This window comes from Cupressus sempervirens, chromosome 2, assembly GCF_028749045.1.
Source record: "Cupressus sempervirens isolate cs-2001-9-10 chromosome 2, ASM2874904v1, whole genome shotgun sequence".
NCBI lineage: Eukaryota > Viridiplantae > Streptophyta > Pinopsida > Cupressales > Cupressaceae > Cupressus > Cupressus sempervirens.
The window spans coordinates 774,408,563-774,429,519 of NC_143119.1; the positions used below are offsets into that span (position 1 = coordinate 774,408,563).

At 40.5% G+C, this 20,957-nt stretch overlaps 1 protein-coding gene and 1 long non-coding RNA gene across 6 annotated transcripts in view; one reads left to right on the top strand and one right to left on the bottom strand.

The window, feature by feature from the left end:
• NSH3 (inosine-uridine preferring nucleoside hydrolase family protein) overlaps positions 1-20,957 on the bottom strand; it is a 238,367-nt gene that overhangs the window by 173,965 nt on the left and 43,445 nt on the right. The window lies entirely within an intron of this gene.
• LOC149575764 (uncharacterized) overlaps positions 1-20,957 on the top strand; it is a 197,121-nt gene that overhangs the window by 158,539 nt on the left and 17,625 nt on the right. Inside the window, exon 3 of one of the 4 annotated variants that reach the window (XR_016360228.1) lies at positions 11,782-11,877. The exons of the other annotated variants lie outside the window; for them this stretch is intronic. This is a non-coding gene — a long non-coding RNA (uncharacterized LOC149575764). The remainder of the gene's footprint in view (positions 1-11,781; positions 11,878-20,957) is intronic. 4 annotated transcript variants of the gene reach the window in all.

A 20,957-nucleotide genomic window follows, 5' to 3' on the forward strand; every position in this document is an offset into this window, starting at 1 on the left:
CCTTGAAAGTGAGTAGAAAACAAAAAAGAAGAAAACTAGCTCCTCTGATTCTGATGACGACGAGCCTGCCCGAGATGATAGCAGCGACGACGAAGGTAGCAACAAGAAGGTTTGTGCCCTACAGAAGGATATGGTTCGCATGATGAAGGAGTTTAAAAACATGCAGAAGGAGCCAAAAGGCAGTGAACTGTGGTGCACGGAGTGTAAGACCGACGGTCATACTAAAGGATCGTATTCGAAGAACCAATTTTGTGACATTTGTCAGATCATGGGCCATTCGACAAAAGACTACCCCTTTAACATGAAGACAAGAGGATCTCCGTAGGTGCTTCTCACACAGGAGGCTTCCCCGTTGGGTAGTAGCGGAAACACGAATACCGCCGGTGCTACATCCGGAGGATACAAGAATAATCGGCGTGGATAGAATAATAACAACAACAATAACAATACCAATACGAGCAGAAGCCAGATCTAGTATGATGCAAATGGACGGTCGATTATTCAGTGCCGCACAGGTAACTTGTGGGGGCATTTTGCGCAGGAGTGCCCAACAACGAATACACCTCAACTATTGTGCCGATGATGTGGACTCGGCAATCATGAAGACTCAAAGTGTCCAAAATCCGGAGTGAACTTGATCACTGTCGGAGCGGATGAGGAAGAAGTTCTGGCAATTATGCGGCAACAAGCAAAAGAATACCCGGACCCCGCCGAAGAAAAGAGGAAATTTGCGGAAGCACGAGCGGAAGTTGGAAAAGTATCCCAAGTAGCAACACCTTCAGACACCGCCGACACTTCAGTGAGGAATTCCGCAGAACAAAACATAGTACGGCAAATTTTGCAAACGGAGGTGCGAGTAAAGGTAAATGATTTGCTTCTCACCATGCCTCAACTTCGATCTGCTCTTTCAAATATTGCAGGAGAATCAAGTCAAGGGAAGGAAAAGTCATCGGAAGAACCAAGTCAAGGGAAGGAAAAGGAAATTGTTGTTGGAGGAGAAGATCAGATGTTGTTGGCGCTGACATCCGAACGGCACCCTGCAATCGTCGAGATGGGGATACTTGGACATGTTCTCACAGACACCATAGTTGACAAAGGGTCTGGTGTAAATGTATTGCCAGAAGAAACCTGGAGGAAACTTGGACAGCCAACATTGTGGCCTCCGAGATTTCAGCTGCTGACCGCCGATCAACATGGCATTACACCGTTGGGTATTCTCATGGCACAACCGGTAACCATTGGCACTCAACCGTTCCTGATAGATTTCGTGGTGATTCCATTGAAGAAGAAAGGTTATGACGCCATCCTAGGCCGTGGGTAGCTTATCGAAGCAAGAGCTCAACACGACTAGAAGAACACCTTATCATTGGAAAGTAAAGGCTGCCAATTCGTCATTGATCTGCATACCCAAATGGTAGGGGAAGAGGCCTTGTCATCAGATTTTGAGGGAAAGGAGGACGAAGGAAGACAATGGATGGAACCGAATCAGGAGGGCGTCCTCCGATTGGACGGGGGAACAATGGATGACGACTTGGATTCCGTCAACGATCTCTACCACTGGCAAATGGAGGACTATGAATTATTTCACAGCTGCAATGTTCTGTCAATTGAGAACAAATATCCCAAGTAGTTTAGTGAAGTAAATGAGGGGGAGGCACCGTTGGATGTTACACCCGCCCATGCATTCAGTGAAGGGGAGACAATCAAGTATAATGAAGCTACGCTACAAACGATGAATTTGGGGGACGAGGCAGAGCCGAAGAACATACTAGTCGGAGATAATTGGGATCTAGTACTCAAGGCTGCGGCATTCAAGATATTTATGGACTACAAGGATGTGTTTGCATGGACATACAAGGACCTCAAGGGAGTACCTCCGAAATTATGTGTGCACCGCATCCCATTGGTGGAGGGAGCTGTACCTGTACGAAAGCGACCCTACAAGATGAACAAGAACTATGTGGCACGAGTTACAGAGGAAATCAACCGGATGCTGGAAGTTGGCATTATCTTCAAAGTACAGACCGGCGAATGGGTGTCGCCGATAGTCATCTCATTGAAGAAGGATACTACTCAGATCCGGATATGCGTCGATTTCAAATGCCTGAATCCAGTAACGATCAAGGACCCTTTTCCGATTCCATTCACAGATAGCATTTTGGAGGAGGTCGCGGGACACGAAATCTACTCCTTTATGGACGGGTTCTCCGAAGACAATTAGATTTCTATAGCGGAGGAGGATAAGTTGAAGACAACGTTTGTAGTCGAAGATGGGGCCTACGCGTACAACCGGATGCCATTTGGGTTGTGTAACACGCCGGCCACATTCCAATGGATTATACTGCATATCTTCCACAGGATGTCCGTGGGAAACTTCAAAGCCTTCTTGGATGATTGGTCAATATTTAGCACGGAGGACGGACACCTGGCAGCACTTGGTGAATGTATGGAGAGATGTCGCAGAGCCCGGCTAACATTGAATCCCAAGAAGTGCAGATTCATGATTCCGCACGGGAGACTGCTCGAACACATTGTCTGTAAGGAAGGGTTAAAGACGGATCCCGACAAGGTGAGAGTCATTTTTGAAATGCAGCCATCTACTAATGTGACGGAGGTAAAATATTTTCTCGGGCACATAGATTATTACAGGAGATTTATTAAAAATTTTGCCAAGGTGTCCCAACCATTAGATAAGTTAACCTGCAAGGAAGAATCATTTAAATGGGAGAAAGAGCAGGATGAGGCATTTGAAGGGCTAAAGATACGACTAGCTACGGCACCCATCCTGGCATATCCGGACTGGAATAAAGAGTTCCATGTCCATGTGGATGCCTCCAACTATGCGATCAGCGCGGCCCTAGCACAGACAGGTAATCACGGACTGGATCATCCAATATACCTTGCCAGCCGGTTGCTATCCAAGGCCGAGCAGAACTACAGCACGATTGAAAGAGAAGCATTGGGAATGGTCTATGCTGTGCAAAATTCCATCATTATTTGCTTGCTACACCGTTTGTGTTCTATGTTGATCACCAGCCCTGTTGTACATGATTAATAAACCTGTCATCCAAGGGAGGATCAGTAGATGGCTACTCCTGTTGCAGGAATTCACTTTCAAAATCATTGTCCGGCCAGGAAAGAAACATGTTAGAGCTGACCACCTGTCGCAGATCAAAACAAGGGAACTAGCGAAGGGTGTGAATGACGACTTCCCTGATGTGCAACTGTTTCAGATTGGGGTACTGCCGAAATGGTACAATAGTATTGGTGAGTACCTGTCAATAGGACAGTTTCCCACTGAGATGTCACCAAATGATAGGCGCAAGTTGATAATCAGGAGTCGCACGTTTCAATTGATCAATGGATTGCTCTACAAAATGGGGCCGGATCATATTCTTCGGCGGTGTGTGTTGGAAGAGGAGATATCGCAGGTGTTAAAAGAAGCACATGAGGGTCCTGCGAGAGGACACATGGGGCCCGACACCACTGCGCGGAAGATATTGATAGCAGGTCTCTGGTGGCCGACGGTGTACAATGGCGCGCACGAATGGGTCGTCAGATGTGACACTTGCCAATGGGCCAGAAAGCCGCTGAAGAGAGATTTCATGCCACTTCACCCCTCACATGCGCAGGAACTTTTTGAGAGATGGGGGTTAGATTTCATTGGACCACTGAGGGTGAGCAAGACTTGACAGTGCCGATACATCATTGTTGCAACGGAGTACCTGACCAAGTGGCTGCAGGCATGTGCGTTACCTGATAACTCGGCTGTCAACACTGTGAAATTTATTTATGAACAAATCATCAGCAGGTCCGTTACAATTAACAAGTGATAGCTTCCCTTCCCTTTGGCATTATTTGTCACTCATTCTGAACAACTTGAATCTGTCGTTTTTTTTTTTTTTTTTTGAAAGAAAACCCCGCACACCCATCTTCTACACAGACTCAACAATCTCTCCGCAAATGAGAAACAAAACTCCAAAAATCTTTCGCTGAAACCACTCCTCCGGCAATGAGAAGCTCAACAATTCTTCCGGCAATGAAAATAGACTGATAGATCACGCTGCAGAAGACCTTCGCAGGACAATCCGCAGACATCTGTTGCGGGACAGCTACCCGCGAGACATGTCCGCGGGACAGTCCGCAGACCTCTGTCGCGGGACAATCTGTGGGGACTACTCGCGGGACATGTCCGCGGGAGCCGCCTGCAGAACAGTCCGCGGACCTCTCCCGCAGGTAGTCCCCGGACAGAGGTCCGCGGACTGTTCCGCGGGTGGCTCCCGCGGGTAACTGTCCCGCGGCAGATGTCTGCGGACTGTCCCGCGGAGGTCTTCCGCAACGTGATCTATCTGTCTGTTTTCATTGCCGGAAGAATTGTTGAGCTTCTCATTGCCGGAGGAGTGGTTTCAGCAAAAGATTGTTGGAGTTTTAGTTTAAGATTTATCATTCACTGTCGAGTCCGTACTATCCAAGAGCAAACGGACAGGCGGAGGCCACCAATAAAATCTTAGTATCCATCATCTACAAATCCTGCGCGGTTGAAGGTGCTGATTGGGAGGAAAACTTACTTGCTGCCCTATGGGCTTATTGCACGGCGTACAAGGTGACGACAGGGCACACACCATTCTAGTTAATGTTTGGACAGGAAGTAGTAGTCCCAGCAGAATTCATGGTCTCGAGTCTCCGAATAGCATTGGCAAACAAGTTGGATGACAACGGAAGCTTACAAGAGAGGTTAAATAATTTGAATAAGCTGGAGGAGAAATGGTTGTTGGCACAATGGGTGACGGAAGTGGCACAGAACAGACGCAAGGTCTGGCATGATAAGCATCTGAAACATAGCAGATTCTAGTCGGGACAGTTAGTATTGAAGTATGATGGTTACAATGAAATCAAGCCGGAAGAATTCAAAGTGCGGTGGGTTGGACTATACCAAATCCGGGAGGTTGACAACAATGGAGCAATTAAACTGGCGACCTTGGACGGATAGGAGATGGCTTAGTCAGTTAACGGATCTAAATTGAAAATATACCACGCAAGAAGGATGTCGTCATCGCCCAGTACTCACATGAATCCTCCGTTGTCATCAGTAAAGGACCGTGAGGCGACGCTGGCAACTGAAGGTACCTCTGGTATTTAATTTTGAAGGGAAAACAAAAATTTTAAAAATTGAAAAAGAAAAAAAAAAGAAAAAAAAGAGGGACCCCGCGGGCAGTCTGTCCACGGGTGTAAGAAGGCCCCGCGGGCAGCCTGTCCACGAGTGAAAAAGGCCCCTCGGGCAGCCTGTCTGCGGGTGTAAGAAAGGCCTCACAAGAAATCTGTCCGTGGGTGAGAAATAAAGGCCTCGCGGGCAGTCTGTCCGCAGGTAAAAAAGGAAAGGCCCGCGGGTATCGAAACAAAACAAACAATTTTCGCCAAACTTCAAACTTCCTCCTCCGGCCCGGCATAGCAGACTTCTCCATGGGTGGACAAAAGTCAAGGTGGGCAGTCTGGTTTCCTCCCGTAATGGGTCCATCGGCACCAAACATCGCATCCATCAATTGATGAATTGCGCTTGTCAAGCATATATGGCAGTCGTCGACAGACGTTAAATCCCACAAGCACTGCAGCAGGCCATTTATCCAGCAACATACTTTATAGGGGATTGGAGGGCATCTCTGTTAGATTACCGAAAAGTTCCTTGACGCCCGCCTTGAACTCTTCAGACGCATCGGTGACCTTCCCCGAACTAGCAGCAACTTTTGCATCGACGATATCTAGTTTTTCGAAGAATGAATAATTGTTGTAGCGTATAAAGCATTTCTCCATCACAGATCTACCACTACTTGCATTTGTACAACTATTGAGCATGAAGGCATTTGCTTCCTCCGAGCAACTCACGTATTCCTCCACAGTTGTGTCTGCCCTGCACTGGAGGAGACCATAAACTCTGTCTGGATCTCAGCCGTAGGATGGGTTTCACCGCTTGAAGCAAGGAGGAAATTCGGAGGAGACGTTTTGATTGTTTTCACTACCCTAAGAATTGCCTGGGTTTCTCATTTGGGTCGGACTCCTCCAGTGGTTATCTCTGCTACCCTAACGGTCTGTGGGAAAGGTGACTTCGACACATCCAGAGTGAGATTTTTTGTAACAGACGGAGGAAACAAATATAAGGAGAAATAAGCAATTTTTGCATGGAGTCAGCGGACAAGCGAAAGCCGTGGAAGAGTCAGTTGGCGGCCAATATGGAAAAGAATTCAAGGGTCTTGGCATCGGGGATTCGAGTTGCAGGCCCCTCCAGTTCCAATAGCAAGAAAAAGAAGACCAAGGAGGAACTCACTTATCTCACCATCCAGTTTGAGTCTTAGTGGGAGCGAATGTCGAAAGTGGTGGCAGGAGACTCCGGAGGCAGACCAGATTAAACAAATTTTGATGCGGGCACAGGTGCATTGGGCCATCTAGCTTCCCATCTTTTCCATCCGGTTGTTCGAATCAGTATTGCGCACCATGATAAAGACATATAGTGCCCAGAGCAGAACAAGTACATTCCTGTACAAGCAGCAGCAGATGACGATGTCCTTTAAACCTAGGGATTTCACTAGGGTTTTCAGCATCCCTAGCCCCGATGGGAGGAAAGTGGAAATCAAGAACCATAAACTCTCATGGGAATGGAAGGAGCATTGGATAGGTCTAGTGTGTCGGGATCTTACACCCGTGGAGAGGGAGGCAGCGGTTTAGGGGACAAAGTGTAGAGGGCTTCGCAGGGACTTTATTCAGGAGGGTCACTGGCAGTGTATCATGGACGTCATCAAGAGCAGGTTGCCAGGCGCCACTCGAGCTTCAGATATAGCATTGCCGCAGATTGTGTTTATGAATGGTATTATGCAGGGAGTGGTATATGATTGAGCCTCAGTGCTTGCCGACAGGATGGAGGAATTCATGACGCTTCAACATTGAACATTTTTTATGCCGCACCATGCCATCGGGCTGTTTCTAGAGGCTGTAGCTAGCCAGATTCCACTGGATGGTTTTGAGACTCCTCCAAGGGGCAAGTTGGCAGACGGGGAGCCTCCCATATTCTACTGGCGACACTTGGATACAGGAGGATCAGCAGCAAGAAAGTACTCCGCGGACTGGCTACTTCCGGAGAGACAAATAGCGGACGGGAGGGCACTACAATGAGTGATGAGGTTGAGTCCGTGGAAGAAGAGGTGAGCACATCGGCGGAAGTTAACGGTGAGGCAGCAGGTAGTGGGCCCATATTCTTTACCCCTCCTCAGCTGTCAACTTCAGCGCACTTGACTACCTTTCCGACAGTCATTCCGGTGTTTGGTTAGCGCCATGCCTCGGTCCTTATGACTCCTCCAGCGGAGGCAGATGTCCCATGGACAATGAGGGAGATGGTCCCACAGACAGCGACAGATGTTGTCCCACAAATAGTCGCCGAGATATTGCCGACAGCTGTAGCGGAGGTGATTCCAATTGTACCAACAGATGTCACCGTCGCAGTCTCACCGAGAGCACAGTTGCCACCACCGGAGCTTGAGCCACAGGTTCGGTTGGAGGTCATTGATTGTGATGCAGTTGTCACTGTTTTGTCATCTTTTTTAGCAAAGGCCGAGTCAGCTCAGCCAGCACCGGAGGAGAACATGGAGCTCGCGTAGTCAAACCAACCGAAGGTGATGGATAGAGCTAGTGAGTTTCTGAGGCAGCAGTTCCGACTCACTCCTGTGAAGCAAGGTCCGTCCATTCAATCTCCTAGGCGTTCAGGAACATCACCAACAGTACCAGAGCCTCAGCTTCGGGAGGAGGGAATGCCACATGCCGTGGTTGCGCCAACAGTAGAGAAGGCGGCATCGGATGTGGGCATGGCTCCCGTTGATGAGGAGGACAACAGTGATGCGGAATGGTCATTGGAAGACTTCGCCAAGGAGGATTACGGGTCGGATGAGGACAGGTGCTGGGATTACCTCAGGACTATGAAGTCTGCGTTGAAGAAGGGACGCGATGTGGCAATTCAGGCCCTGACTCGGCGGAGGGAGTGGCATTTGATCAGAGCATATATCCGTGGGATTTGTCCTCAACGATTTCAGATTTGTTTTATAGACAGGGGCTGGCCGGCAGTGGAGACAGCTGAGATGTTGGCAGATTGGGCTACTGAGCCGGAGTTGGGACCCAGTGACACCCCTATGATGAAGCTGGCACATGAGATTGTGGGATTGTACAAGGATGTTTACTATGGTCGTCAGCGTGCGGAGGCGAATAGGGTTGCAGCAGAGAGATCATTGGCAGCTGAGTGAGGCTAGATAGAAGATAGCCACCGACTTGGCCGACCAACAGGTAGCATGGGTCGCAGAGTGAGCAGCACTACTAGCAAATTTGGCAGCAACAGTGCAGGAGAGGGATGTGGCTAGGCAAGGTACAGAGGCGGTGGTCCAAGATAAGGATGCGGCTGAGCACAAGATGCAGTTAGCTAGGAGGCAGGCTATGGATGCGGCGCTTCTTCTAAAGGAGGCTGTCGAGGTTAATTCTCAAATTCAGACAAATCTCCGCATCAGGACAGAGTAGGTGTATGAGTTACGTCGCCAGCAGCACACTTCTGGGACGCCCCCTTCTCTCTAGTATTTCTTCTGTTGTCTGTAAGTTGTCTCCTAATTTTGTTAGTCGTCAGGAGACGACTGTTTTTTTGGGGGGATGGTGTCAGCCGACTGGATGGTTCCGACGGTGTTTCTATAGCTGACGGATTGACTATCGTCGATGTTTTGTATTTTGTAGCCGACGAGTAAATAATTTGTAGCGGATGTAATGTTGTGGCCGACGGAACCCTTCGGGAAAGTTCGGCAGTAGTATTTATATCCCGTCTAGGATCATTGTAAATCATCTATCATCTACTATTACGGATATTATGAAGCATAATGTATGTCTGGCATATGCGAATATAATTCTAGTATTCTGTTCCATTGTCTGTTTGTGTTGATTTCTTTACCAGTACGGTAAACACAAGACACTCTTAATTATGGACTCAAATATGAGAAAATTGCTTTAGATTTTGCATGGATTCACCGATTTAGATTAGGGTGGAAGTGTTAAAGACAGGAAAAGCACTTCAGGATGTTGTTTCAATTTAGGATCAGCTATGATTTCATGGATATGCAAAAAGCAGTCTTTAGTAGCTCAGAGCTCCACAGAAGCCGAATACATTGCAACAGCGATGGCCTCCCGAGAAGCAGTATAGCTACGGAAGTTACTTGTGGGATTATTTGGGCAACCCATGAATCCTATGATTATTCATTGTGATAATCCGAGTTCCATCAAGCTCTCAGTGAATCCAATTTTCCATGACAGATCCAAGCATTTTGAAATTTCTTACCATTATGTAAGAGAAATGGTAGATAGGAATTCTGTAAAATTGGAATACATTTGCATAGCAAATCAGACAGCAGAAATACTCACCAAACCTCTATCTAGAGTAAAGATAGAACATTTCAGGAGGAGACTTGGTATGGTTGAGTTGTAATCCATTTGTACTCTTTTGATCATTAATAAAATAATTTTATTTTTGTCAGGCTATTGACTGTTATGGGCTCCACCATGTGTAATCAGTATTTAAAGAGGTGACGATCTCTAAAATAATGAATACTTGTGTAAAAGGCATTATGAGAGATGACAATCTCTTAGATAATGTACTAAACAGTAGATTTTACTGTAAGATCCAGATGAGTTTTAGATCATATTGTGATATTGACATTGCTATGTTCATGGGTCACAAATTGGATAAAGGAAGAATCTTAGAATTCTCCGGGTTTATCCTATATTCTAGTAGATCTCAAACTCAAGATCTCGTTGTGATATAGAAATACCAGTTTCTATGAGTCACAATATGTGTCTTATCACTAGTAGCAGTGATTTGTCACATCACAGGTTTAGTAATATGACTTTGTATCATGTGCTCTATGATATCACATACTAAGAAGAGACAGACAGATATAGAGTATTAATTCTTGCTTAAACATCTGTGTTGATGTTGCTAGATATAATATCTCTCTATAGGATTATCAGGTTAAGAGGGAGTGTTAAGAATATAACCTAGATAATTCTATAGGTCTGATAGTACAGACCATACCTTCTTGTATGGATAATATATCCAATGATTGGCAATTAATACATATTTATGCCTCTCCTATAGGTGTCGGCTATTTCCAATAGATGCTTTTTGTTTTGTATTTGACTAAGTTAATAATTAGTATGTTAATACTAATCAGAATTCTTGAAGTTGCTGATTTAGGATTAATTATGTTTAATGCCAAAGTTAAGGGTCATGTCCCTTGAGGGACATACCCTCTAAATAGGATATATGTATGGGTTGTGAATGCAGTTTGGAAGACACACATACACACAGCAGTCTGCTCTTCCAAGTATTCTACTTCCTACGAGTTACATAGCAGAGATATTCTTAATCATCCAAGATCGAATATAGAGGACTGGACCTGAATTAAAGATTAGTGATATCTGCTTGAAACAATCTGAATATACATATTATCAAAGGATCATTCTCAGCCATTTGAACCTGAACTATAAGTCTGATTCAAGAACAAAAGAATTTGCAGAACTTTACAAAATTCTCAATCTTATATCGTTGAACAATTTGCATCACATCAAATATGACAAACTTTTTTTTGTTTAAAAGATCTGAGAACGTTAGCCTATTTGATAGTCAATTTAAGCAGATCCTCTAGTTTCTCCCTCTGAATATTGATTCCTCCTCTTTGAAGAAACTAACCACAATCTGTATGGATTCTTCCTCTTCGACAAACGTCTCAACTAACTTAAAGACAACACAGGCATGTCCCTATCTCTTCAATTTGAAGACTACCATCCTTCTATCATTTCTAGGTGTTGAGACATGTTTCTGAATGAAACCCAAAGTGATTTTGCTATGTAATATCCCAAACCCGTTTTAACAAAAAATCAACTCGTGTTGATATTTCACGAAGTATGTCATCAACTATATACTCTATTCTACTACTATGGATTCAATTCCCACTATTCCTCATGTAGGCTGTATTAGAAGACTTTCATTATGTCACAGTCTTCCTCAATTATGTACTAATAATATTACTACTAAAAGACTTGGCTCAACACTTCTATTCTTTCCTTCCCTAACCGGTGATGAATTCCTTTGTTTTGGGATATTGAGACATGTTGTCAAAGACATGTCTTCGGGTCATTCTACTTCTAATCACATCACTTCATTAATATTTGGGTTACCAATCAGACTTGCCTCTTTAGGACAGTTGTCTTCCTTCCTCTTACATGATTGGTATGTACTAGTTATATTTTTGTAATAACTGATTGTGTCGTGCCTTTTCATAATAATATCAATTTATTGGGATTACTAATAGGTAATATGGTAGTTGATATTAATTGTCATTCTTGATGTATGTCACCTTACTTTCTATCACCAATTACTCCCATGTACATTATTCAAAGGTTGTATATTCTTTTACCTTATGTGTTGCTCACTGCACATTTTACCTTCAATGGGTGGCTTGTATATACATATTTAATGTATACTATGGCCACTTCACATGTGAGTGTATAATTTGGTACGCACAATATGAGTTACTTGACATACAGCTGACGGTACTTCAAAGAAATTTCTTTGCTACTAATTTGCACAAATCAGATATGAGGATTGCAGAGTTTATGTACATATTCACAAGCTGTGTATGTGTTATGTATGGTTTGAGTTTGGCCTTGGGCCTTCAATGATTTTGATGTTGAGTGTTATTGTTTCTCCAGCTAACCAGATTATAAATGCTTGTGTTGCTACTTTCAAGATCACTGATTGGAGGATGCCCTTAACTGTTGACCAGAATCAGAGTCATTTGCTCCTTGGTATTGTTCTACTCAATCCATTGAAAAAAAATACTCTAAGAGACCGTATTTCATATTTTTAGACATGCTTATATTTGCCTTTCATTTATTCTTCAATTTTGTTGTGATGCTCGTCTGATATGGAATATTAATATTTGCTTGTCTTATTGATGTCTTTATCTCATTTCTCATTAAAATGTGTGAAATTTGCATGGGGGGTTGTAGTTATTAACGTATCTTCCCTATTTCTCTCCATATTCTTCTGTTGAGTCGGATCTCTTTCTTTGATCTACTTTACTTTTGGCAAATATGATTTACACCCTTACACAAGCGAATTTCTTGGTACTTCTTGGGAAGAATCTCCCAAACAGCATCATCTACTTCATAAAATGTTGCTTCACTGAGACAGCAATGAGGAAGAGAAGTGGAATATCCACCTGCAATGTAAATCAATCCTTCACATGCAAACCCTCGTCCAAGCCTTGTTCAAGTTCTAGGAGCGGGAATTTTAGCGCCTTGCTTCCACACATTAGATAATAAATCATATATCCAAATGTCTGGAATCAGATCATCATATGCTCCCAGCACAACAATCAAATGATTCACATTTATAATCTTTCTACGTAGTAGACCGCGGGGAGAAGAAATGCGCAGTATAGATGACTGATCAACAGGGTCATACATTAATTACCTCACACTACAGTATACATTAGGTTCGAGCAAACATATATATTTCTTCGTCAGTCCAAACTTAACTCCATCCTTATCCCATCATTTCATTGAGGTGTTCCAATAATTTCTTAATCTTTGATTGTAGATTATATGGAGCTCTTAGTAAAATATCTCTAAATGTCTACTCAGGGATTTCTTCCAGGAAATTCATTATTCCTAGTTTCTTCTTGATGGTCTAAACTCTTGCCAGAATTTGAAGAATTATTTTGTGTATTGTTTTTCAGGGGTCTTTTATTATGTTTCATCTTCTCAGACTTATTGAGGTTACCATGAATACATATTGAGGTCGGCCCTGGGTTTTCTTTCTTTAGTTGAATCTTTTGGGGCTTGATAATGCGCCTGCACATTCCAACCAGATTCCTTATCATACAAGCATTGTTTTATTGTGAAACTCCGAAGACCCGGGCTCCTAAAGTGGCAATCTCCATTTTTGTTTAGTTGTACACCTTCAAACTCGCAATTTTATGATCTCCTCGTCATACAAACAAGTCCACTTAATATAATAAATCGTGCCCTCTATCATTCTTACTGTGAACATGAATTCAACCTTTGTTTTATGTTTCCACACCCCTTTTATCGAGACATTGCTTGACTGTATCTGCATTGGATGAATTGTCTATGACATGGTTTGATAATTTTATCTGCACCATAAATGTTTCTCAGACTTTCTTATTGCTTAAAGTCTATTTGACTTGAAGTTTTTCAGCCCATCCAAATGCCATTCATAGCTCTCTTTTTCATATTAATTCTTTTGCAGCCTAGCTCTGATACCATGTTAAGTTTTATAGGATCGTTTTCTGCAAACGTAATAACACTACCATTTATTTTTGTGTTCCAAATGCAGATTTGAAAGTCATATAAATATGAAAAAAGGAGACATGTCTCTATATGGTAAATTATAAGTTAATCATCATTAGACAATTTATTAACAATAATATTAATTATATGTAACATATATATATATATATATATATATATATATATACAAGTTTGTCTAACTCATGATTAACCAATGACCGTAGAAGGATTATCTCTAGTTCCATTCAATCAGACTGAAGCTACAACATTAACAAAATAGAGTGATTTTATGATTTATTATGGAAGCTTCAAGAAGGGAAAAATTAGTTGGAAGTAGTAATTGGAATGTAGAAATAAATTTTACACAACTAAAAGAATCATTCCATGCATTCATAACTTCCTAATGCTCTATGACTTCATACAAGTACATGAGTTGTTCAACTTCTTCATTCTTTGTAAGACTCTCAGTCTTTGTGTATTTCTCTTTGCATTTCATATATTGCTCTTCGCAATTCTTCAAATGTGGATACGTTCACTATGGAATACCTTTAATAACCCAATCCAACCTCCTCTCCTTAATAGATGATTAAGGTTCTCCTCGTCAATTGGAACATTCAAGAACCACAGTTGGAAGAGACCTTCAGATTCTTTTTTCATAACATGAAAACAAAACTATGCATTCAAGCAAAAGGCAACAGTTTCAGAACTGCTATAACAATTGTAGGACTACTCCTTTTCAAAACTAGCCAAAACCACCCACGATAACAACTAATAGTTTCATATTGTTGCTTATTCTAGTGTGTATTTACACTCATAACTTTGAAAGTGATTCCTCTTGATGTTTCCATCTTTTCCCAAATCTATATGGATTACTTTTCATCAACCTTACATTTGATCTTTTCTACTCATTTCCATCCAATGGCCCTTTTAACAAGAGGAAAATCAACTACATTTCAACTATGATTTGTAATAAAAGCATCATATCTACTTGCACAACAAGCTTCCATTCAAGTTTTTTGCATGCTATTGTTGTTCTCACACTTTGAAAAGGTCAAAAGATGAGCTTAATCAACATGCTTGTTTGAATCAACAACCTATTTCCTTGCTTGGTAATGTCATTCCTCAACAAGACAAATAGACATGCTAATCACATAACTGGTGCTGTCTCCCGTATGAAGATTCATATGGAAGTCCGCAATTTAACTTGCTTATTTATTAAGGGCCCATTTGGTTGCAGGCATAGGAATTGGGAATTAGAATAGAAAATGTGAATGGAGAATGGGAATGGAAAATTGCAATCAAATCCTATTTATCCCTTGTTTGGTTATACAAGCTTGAATTGGACTAGAGTTAAATTTATATATTTTTATATTAGAATAAGGTTAAATTGATAAATCTTCTACCGATGATATTCTTCCTTGCATTCTTTAGTACCTGTTGATTGTTTGTAAAGGCATCGTGCAATGCCTCCTATAACTTCTCATCAATCTCCTTATGGTGTTGTAGTAGGCTACAGTCACTACCCAGTAGGCTGCACTCACTGCAAACGGTCAACAAAAAGGCCTTTGAGTTCATTCTAAAATACTATTTAAACTATTTGATTACTTTAAACCTACATATGATCCAAGACTTCTTATTGGAGCAACAATCACTCTTTTCCACGGGCGGCAACAACGATGGCATCCACCACGTTTGTTGTGGCACGCATGCTTCTCTTTGGCTATGAAACGCTACGGAATAGGCTGCTTTGATGTCTAAGTCAATGTAACTCTGCATTGATGTCTCTTCTACCATGGTGGTAATAGCATAGAAGTCTGTGTAGGCAAAGAAAATGACGGACGCTGCTCTGAAGATGCTATTGACGCCATTGGAAAATCACAGAAACTATTGAAAACATTGAATACCCTTACTTGTATGTAACCACCGACCAAAAAAATTATTAATTTTGGAAAAGCCAACCAGAGAATAGAAATGACCTATTCCAATAACAGGTATTTTTTGGAATGGATAAATGCTCATTTTGGGGCTAAAATGGGAATACGTATTCCTATTCCTCATTCCAATTCCATGCACCAAACAAAGAATAAAAATCATTTCTAATTTTCAATGACTATTCTGGTTGTATTCCAGCAACCAAACAGGCCCTAATGGAAATGAATAATTTTATATAGCTCATGGTTCCAAATGATCTATTTTGGGTCTACAAATCGCTTGTGATAATGTAGAACTGCCCCATAATCCATGCAAGAGGCATCTAACTCTGCTACAAACCATGCATACATACCCTACCCCCCGCAAGATTTGATCTTGTGATCTCTATTTCAAGACTATTAATGGTTTGTTCTGCACTAGCAAGTGAAGAGTAGTTTCATAATATTTACATTTATCTTGAGTTGGGGAACACTTCCACTTGGTCCTTCTAAAAACTACCCATATCTCCTCTAGGAATAGACTGCTAAGTATTTAATTGTTACATAGACGTGGTTTTTGATGGTTTGAAACTAAGATTCCTTGAAAATCATGATAAATCAATTGCTCTTCAAGAGGCTTATTGATTCAACATTAGTTCTAAGCCATTGATTCAAAAAAAATTATGCATGGACTTTTGGTGGTATAAAACGGAAAAAGATTCATGTGTTATGTTCATAAATGTGCAACATGCCAAACACATGGTAATTTGAAATATGCAGCTACTCGTGAACTTCATCCATTTAGCTCTCCTTGCCCATTTTATACATTTTCTTGGTTAGTAAGATTCTCCTAGCATCTTCAATGGGACAGAATTTTTTATTACATTTTAAAAAAATATTTGCTAAGTGGGTCAAAGCCATGCCCCTAAAATCTTCCATGGCATATAATATTTGTGCCTTCATCATGGATAATCTTATTTATAGACTAGGCTAAGCATCTATTATCATCACAAGTAATAATAATAGTAAGCTTTTAGAAAGGGGTTCAATATTCAGCAATTTTATATTTAACATCCACAAGATAATGATCAAGTAGAAGTTGGCAATAAATAGTTAAGCAAGTTTTTAAAAAATTAAGTTTTTAAATATGGTACTAATTGGCACACAAAACATGTTCTGACGTCATAGGCTTATTGTAACTACTTTTAGCACACTTCAAGATTCACACCTTATTCATTAGTTTATGGCATGTGCACTAAGGCCATTGCACTTTGTGTTTCTCTGTAGCACTATTGATGATACTATAAAGAGAGAGAACAAAAAAAAAAGAACTTGAAACCCTTGATAATAGGAATGTCAATGCATTAGATAATCTATTACCATGTCAAGGATAATAGAATAAAACTTATAAGAAAAACCTTAATCAAATATATTTTCAAGTTGGTAACTTGATCCTTCACGCAAATCCTAAAAATTCAAATGCTAAATAGGAACTAAGTTGTAATTTCCATCTTGATTTAGTTGGGACCTTTCATTATTACTTACCAATTTGGCACAAGAGCTTTTGATTTGTCCACTAGCACTAGATGACCAAAGTATCCCATTAGTACCATGCACTTGTACCACTATTACAATTAGCCAAATATTTGAAGGGAGGTGGTGAATAGGGAATATTCTCATCTCTTATTCCATTACACTTTCTACATTATTTTATTTTATTGTTATTGCTTTGGGTAATTGCATTGTCATCCAAGATAGCTTAGGGAAGATCTTGAACACTCACAAGGAGTTCTTCGGTTTTAGAACAAATAACATAGCAAAATTCATAGCAACCTCTGTTGGTTATGCTATGGGATACAGTTGGGAGCCAGGAAAATACACATGGAGGGTGATTCTATGATGGTGATTAATGGAATTCGCCAAGGTTCCACTCTAGACTAGAGACTCAACAAGTGGGTTAAAATCATTTAGGAATTCATCCCCAAACTTGAAAATTTCAGGGTCTCCCACATTTATGTCATGTCCCCTCTTTTAGCTCAGTCTAGCAGAGACATGTGAGTCATCTTATTATGGGGTCTTGTAGGCTGACAGGGTTGGATAGAGACCCAGTATGGTTATTCAATGTTGGGGACTTGATGTTCTGGCAATTATTGATCAGTTGGGAGACATTCCTTGTTTCTAGGAGGCAATTCCTACTTTTTAGGAGGTATGATCTTGCCCAAGGTTGGGTCTCCATGAGATTACTCTTTGGGTTCAATTTTAGAGGGATAGGGCTTGTTTCCTAAATTTTAGGAGCATCCTTAGATTTTAGGGATGAGATTGCCAGTGGATCCTTGACTTCCGACTTCAGTCACAAACAGGTGACAAGATGATTTTATGGTTTGTGATGTCAGTTGGGCATTTTGTGGCTATTTGGGTTATATTTTTAATATTTCCTAAGTCAGCGTTTAATAATTAAATAAGGCTAAGTTATTAGCCATTTTGGAGTAATAAGGGGTTTTTGGCCTCATCTGGATGCGCATCCTATGGTGTGATAGCTCGTTGGAAAGGTCTCGAAATTCTCTAAATCTTTCTCTTTGGTCTCAGGGCAATTCAGTGAATAGATTTCTGTCTATGAGGAAAAAGGTCATTTTCTAGTAACATGACCACTTTAAAATAAGAAATTATAACACTTTCACTACCCAACGCCACTTGGAGACACGTAGGATTTGCAATTGAGAGGGGTTATAAGGAGATAGAAGCTTCATTCTAAGATAATCTTTTGCATATTTGACAACTTGTTTATGAATTTGCTCTGAATGGGCGATTTCTAGTCTGGGACGCAAACCCATGTTAGTGATTGGCTGGGATGTAGCCCTCAGCGATCTTTGGTACCGAATCTCTTAGGCATTGTGCGTGGTGATTAAGGATAGAGGCATCAATTCTCATTAGGGTTTCAGCATGGCATATCATCTTTCCAGTTGGGACGTGGTTCATTGCAACCTGTGGGACGCCATTTGTAGTAGATACACCACGTGATGTATAGAGTATTGCTTGTATTCACCTCCAAATGTATGTTGGATTCAAGAACAATCTTCACCTTCCAGTTTGACATCAAATTTGTATGTGAGCTTTGGGAAATGCATTGGATTTATTGCTTGGCTCTATAATTTAGACAATCTGCCTCGTATGGTTTTTGCAATAATTCTGATTTTTACTAAATACCTTATTTATTTCAGTCTTGTTTCATGGTTGTTGTTCCCTATTCCTTTCTATGTTATAAAACCATCAAAAACAAACAACCCTTTCTGCACTTCTATCTAGTTTTGCAAGAAAACATAAATAAACAGGAAAACAGATTTAAAAATATAAAATTACAGCAGATCCGCAGAAGAGATCCATCAGGGATCTTTCAATTTATAGGGAAGGCAACTCAATCATGGATAACCTAACCAAGAGTGTCGTACCTTCCTAGCTAGACTCCAACTTGGTTTCCATCCCTTGAGGCCACACCCATCACACTTGACCACTCCCACATGCTGAAATCTATGGCATTGTTACATAACATGTGTTGCTTTGATATCCAAGCTATAATGGCATAATGAGCATTTACAATTCATCCTACATGGTATTAAGTTATGACGGCAAATATCAATTTATACGAATATTTCTAAAAGTAATGTCTAAGGATCAATTGAATATTTATCAAATGTGAATTATTTTGACAAAGTATTTGCGTGTAGGATATATTTATCAAAAGGCTCTTAATGACAATACAAAATCCTAAAAGGTGATGTTATGTTCTTTGAGTTAATGCATGTATCTAAATTATTTATTTTGGTTTTGCAAGACTATCTATTAAATGATAAATTACGAAGGTTTAGCCAGCAAAGACAAGCACAAGTACAAATGATTTATTAATCAAAGCAATTGAAAATTCTAGAGGATGAAAAGTACTTGTGGATAAAGAGAGAAATATTTCAAATAAAATATTTTATTGGATTATGTCTTGGATTAGGTGTCAGGAACAGTTGTATCTTTTGGATGAAGGGGTATGCCCTTTCATTCCAAAACTGAATCCTCTTCTATAAATGTGAGAAAAGAGGCAATAGAAAAATAATAATTGAGGTTTATCTTACATAACACTTTGGTTTTTGTCTACTGGAAGTGCAAGACTAGTAAATTACTCATATAACCAATTGATTTTCTTATACTTAATTTCAATATAAAGATTTAGTGTTGCATTATTTCTGACGAGTCTATTACTTCAATCATTAAACTACTCCCTTAGATAAATCTATTAGATTGTTTCATTGTGCAATCTTATGTTATTGGAATCTCAAATTTAGTTGCAATTCAAGTATCAGTTAGAAGGATTGGTTTTCAAACTTCTCTGTCTTATTGATCTCTCAGTGTCAGGGTTAAATTTAGTAAGACTAATTGCAACAATACAAATTTAAATCACAATTCATACAGATGCCCTTGAGGTGATGATCTTGTTTCTAATAGAAAGTTATTAAAACTCTCTAAGGTTGTACGTAGGATCATTTGATTGAATTAATAAGAAGTTTGTAAGAGCTAAAGGCTCTAGTCTAAATTGGATATAAGATAATTAAGCATTTCTAGAGAAATTCCATTTCATATTTTTATTTTACAATCGAAGCATTATTTTATTTAAAGTATTCATCAGCAATCAATGGAAAAATTTCAGCATTCATTCAAATTTACAGTCGAGTTTACAAAGCAAACAAATTTACTATTTGGTTTTGCTTAAGAGTTCCTTGCCAACTCAAGAGGAATGTAATGTCCCCTCTTTAGTTCGACATGGCATTAAACATGGATTTGCCTATCCCAGACTCTCGTAGGCAAATGGTGTGGAGAGAGAGTCAATGTTGCGGATCAGATGGTCATATTATGCTTTTGAAGAAGTATTAAGAGGTTTTATTTCATTATTATGTGTTATTGGGGCCTACATGTTATAATTTTAAGTTGAGTTGCACTTTTTATTTTTTAAAGTTACTTTATTATAAAAAGTGCATTATAATGAGAGTTTATAAAGGATGTTTCTAGAAGTTCTAGTAACTTCTTAGAAAAGTAAATAAATAGAGGGCTGGGCCTCTCATTTGGACATGCTGGGATTTGAGATTTCTTCTACTTCTTCATTGTGGAGCAATTTGTAGCCTCTTGGGTCTACAAATTATTCGATCTTTGGGAACGAATCACTCCCTTGGATTGGCGACTTTGAGGGTGTGAAATATCACCTGAATTGTTGCAGTTGAGGAGTTGGTATTCAGCCATCTCATTTGAACTTCATTGAGAAATTGTTTGAAGGGTTTATTTTGATTGGAATAAGGGTTTCAGATTTGCCCTAGCATTGGTGAAGCATGTGACAAGGGTTTGGAAGCAATTCAGCATTTTTCTGTGAAGTCCATATCTAGGCCTGCGACACACATTTTTGCTCATATCTTCCTATCCCTTTGGAGTTCGATTTTATGCATTGGAGGGGTTATATATTAACCCTAGGCGTTTCAGATCATACCAAATTCGGCACCCATTACCAAATAGATTATTTTATAGCAGGGCCGAACATAACAGGGTTGAACTAGGGCACGGGTCACAAATTTGTTCGTATCTCACAAACAGTTCAGAGATTAATTTTATGCCTTTGGGAAATCATCAAAC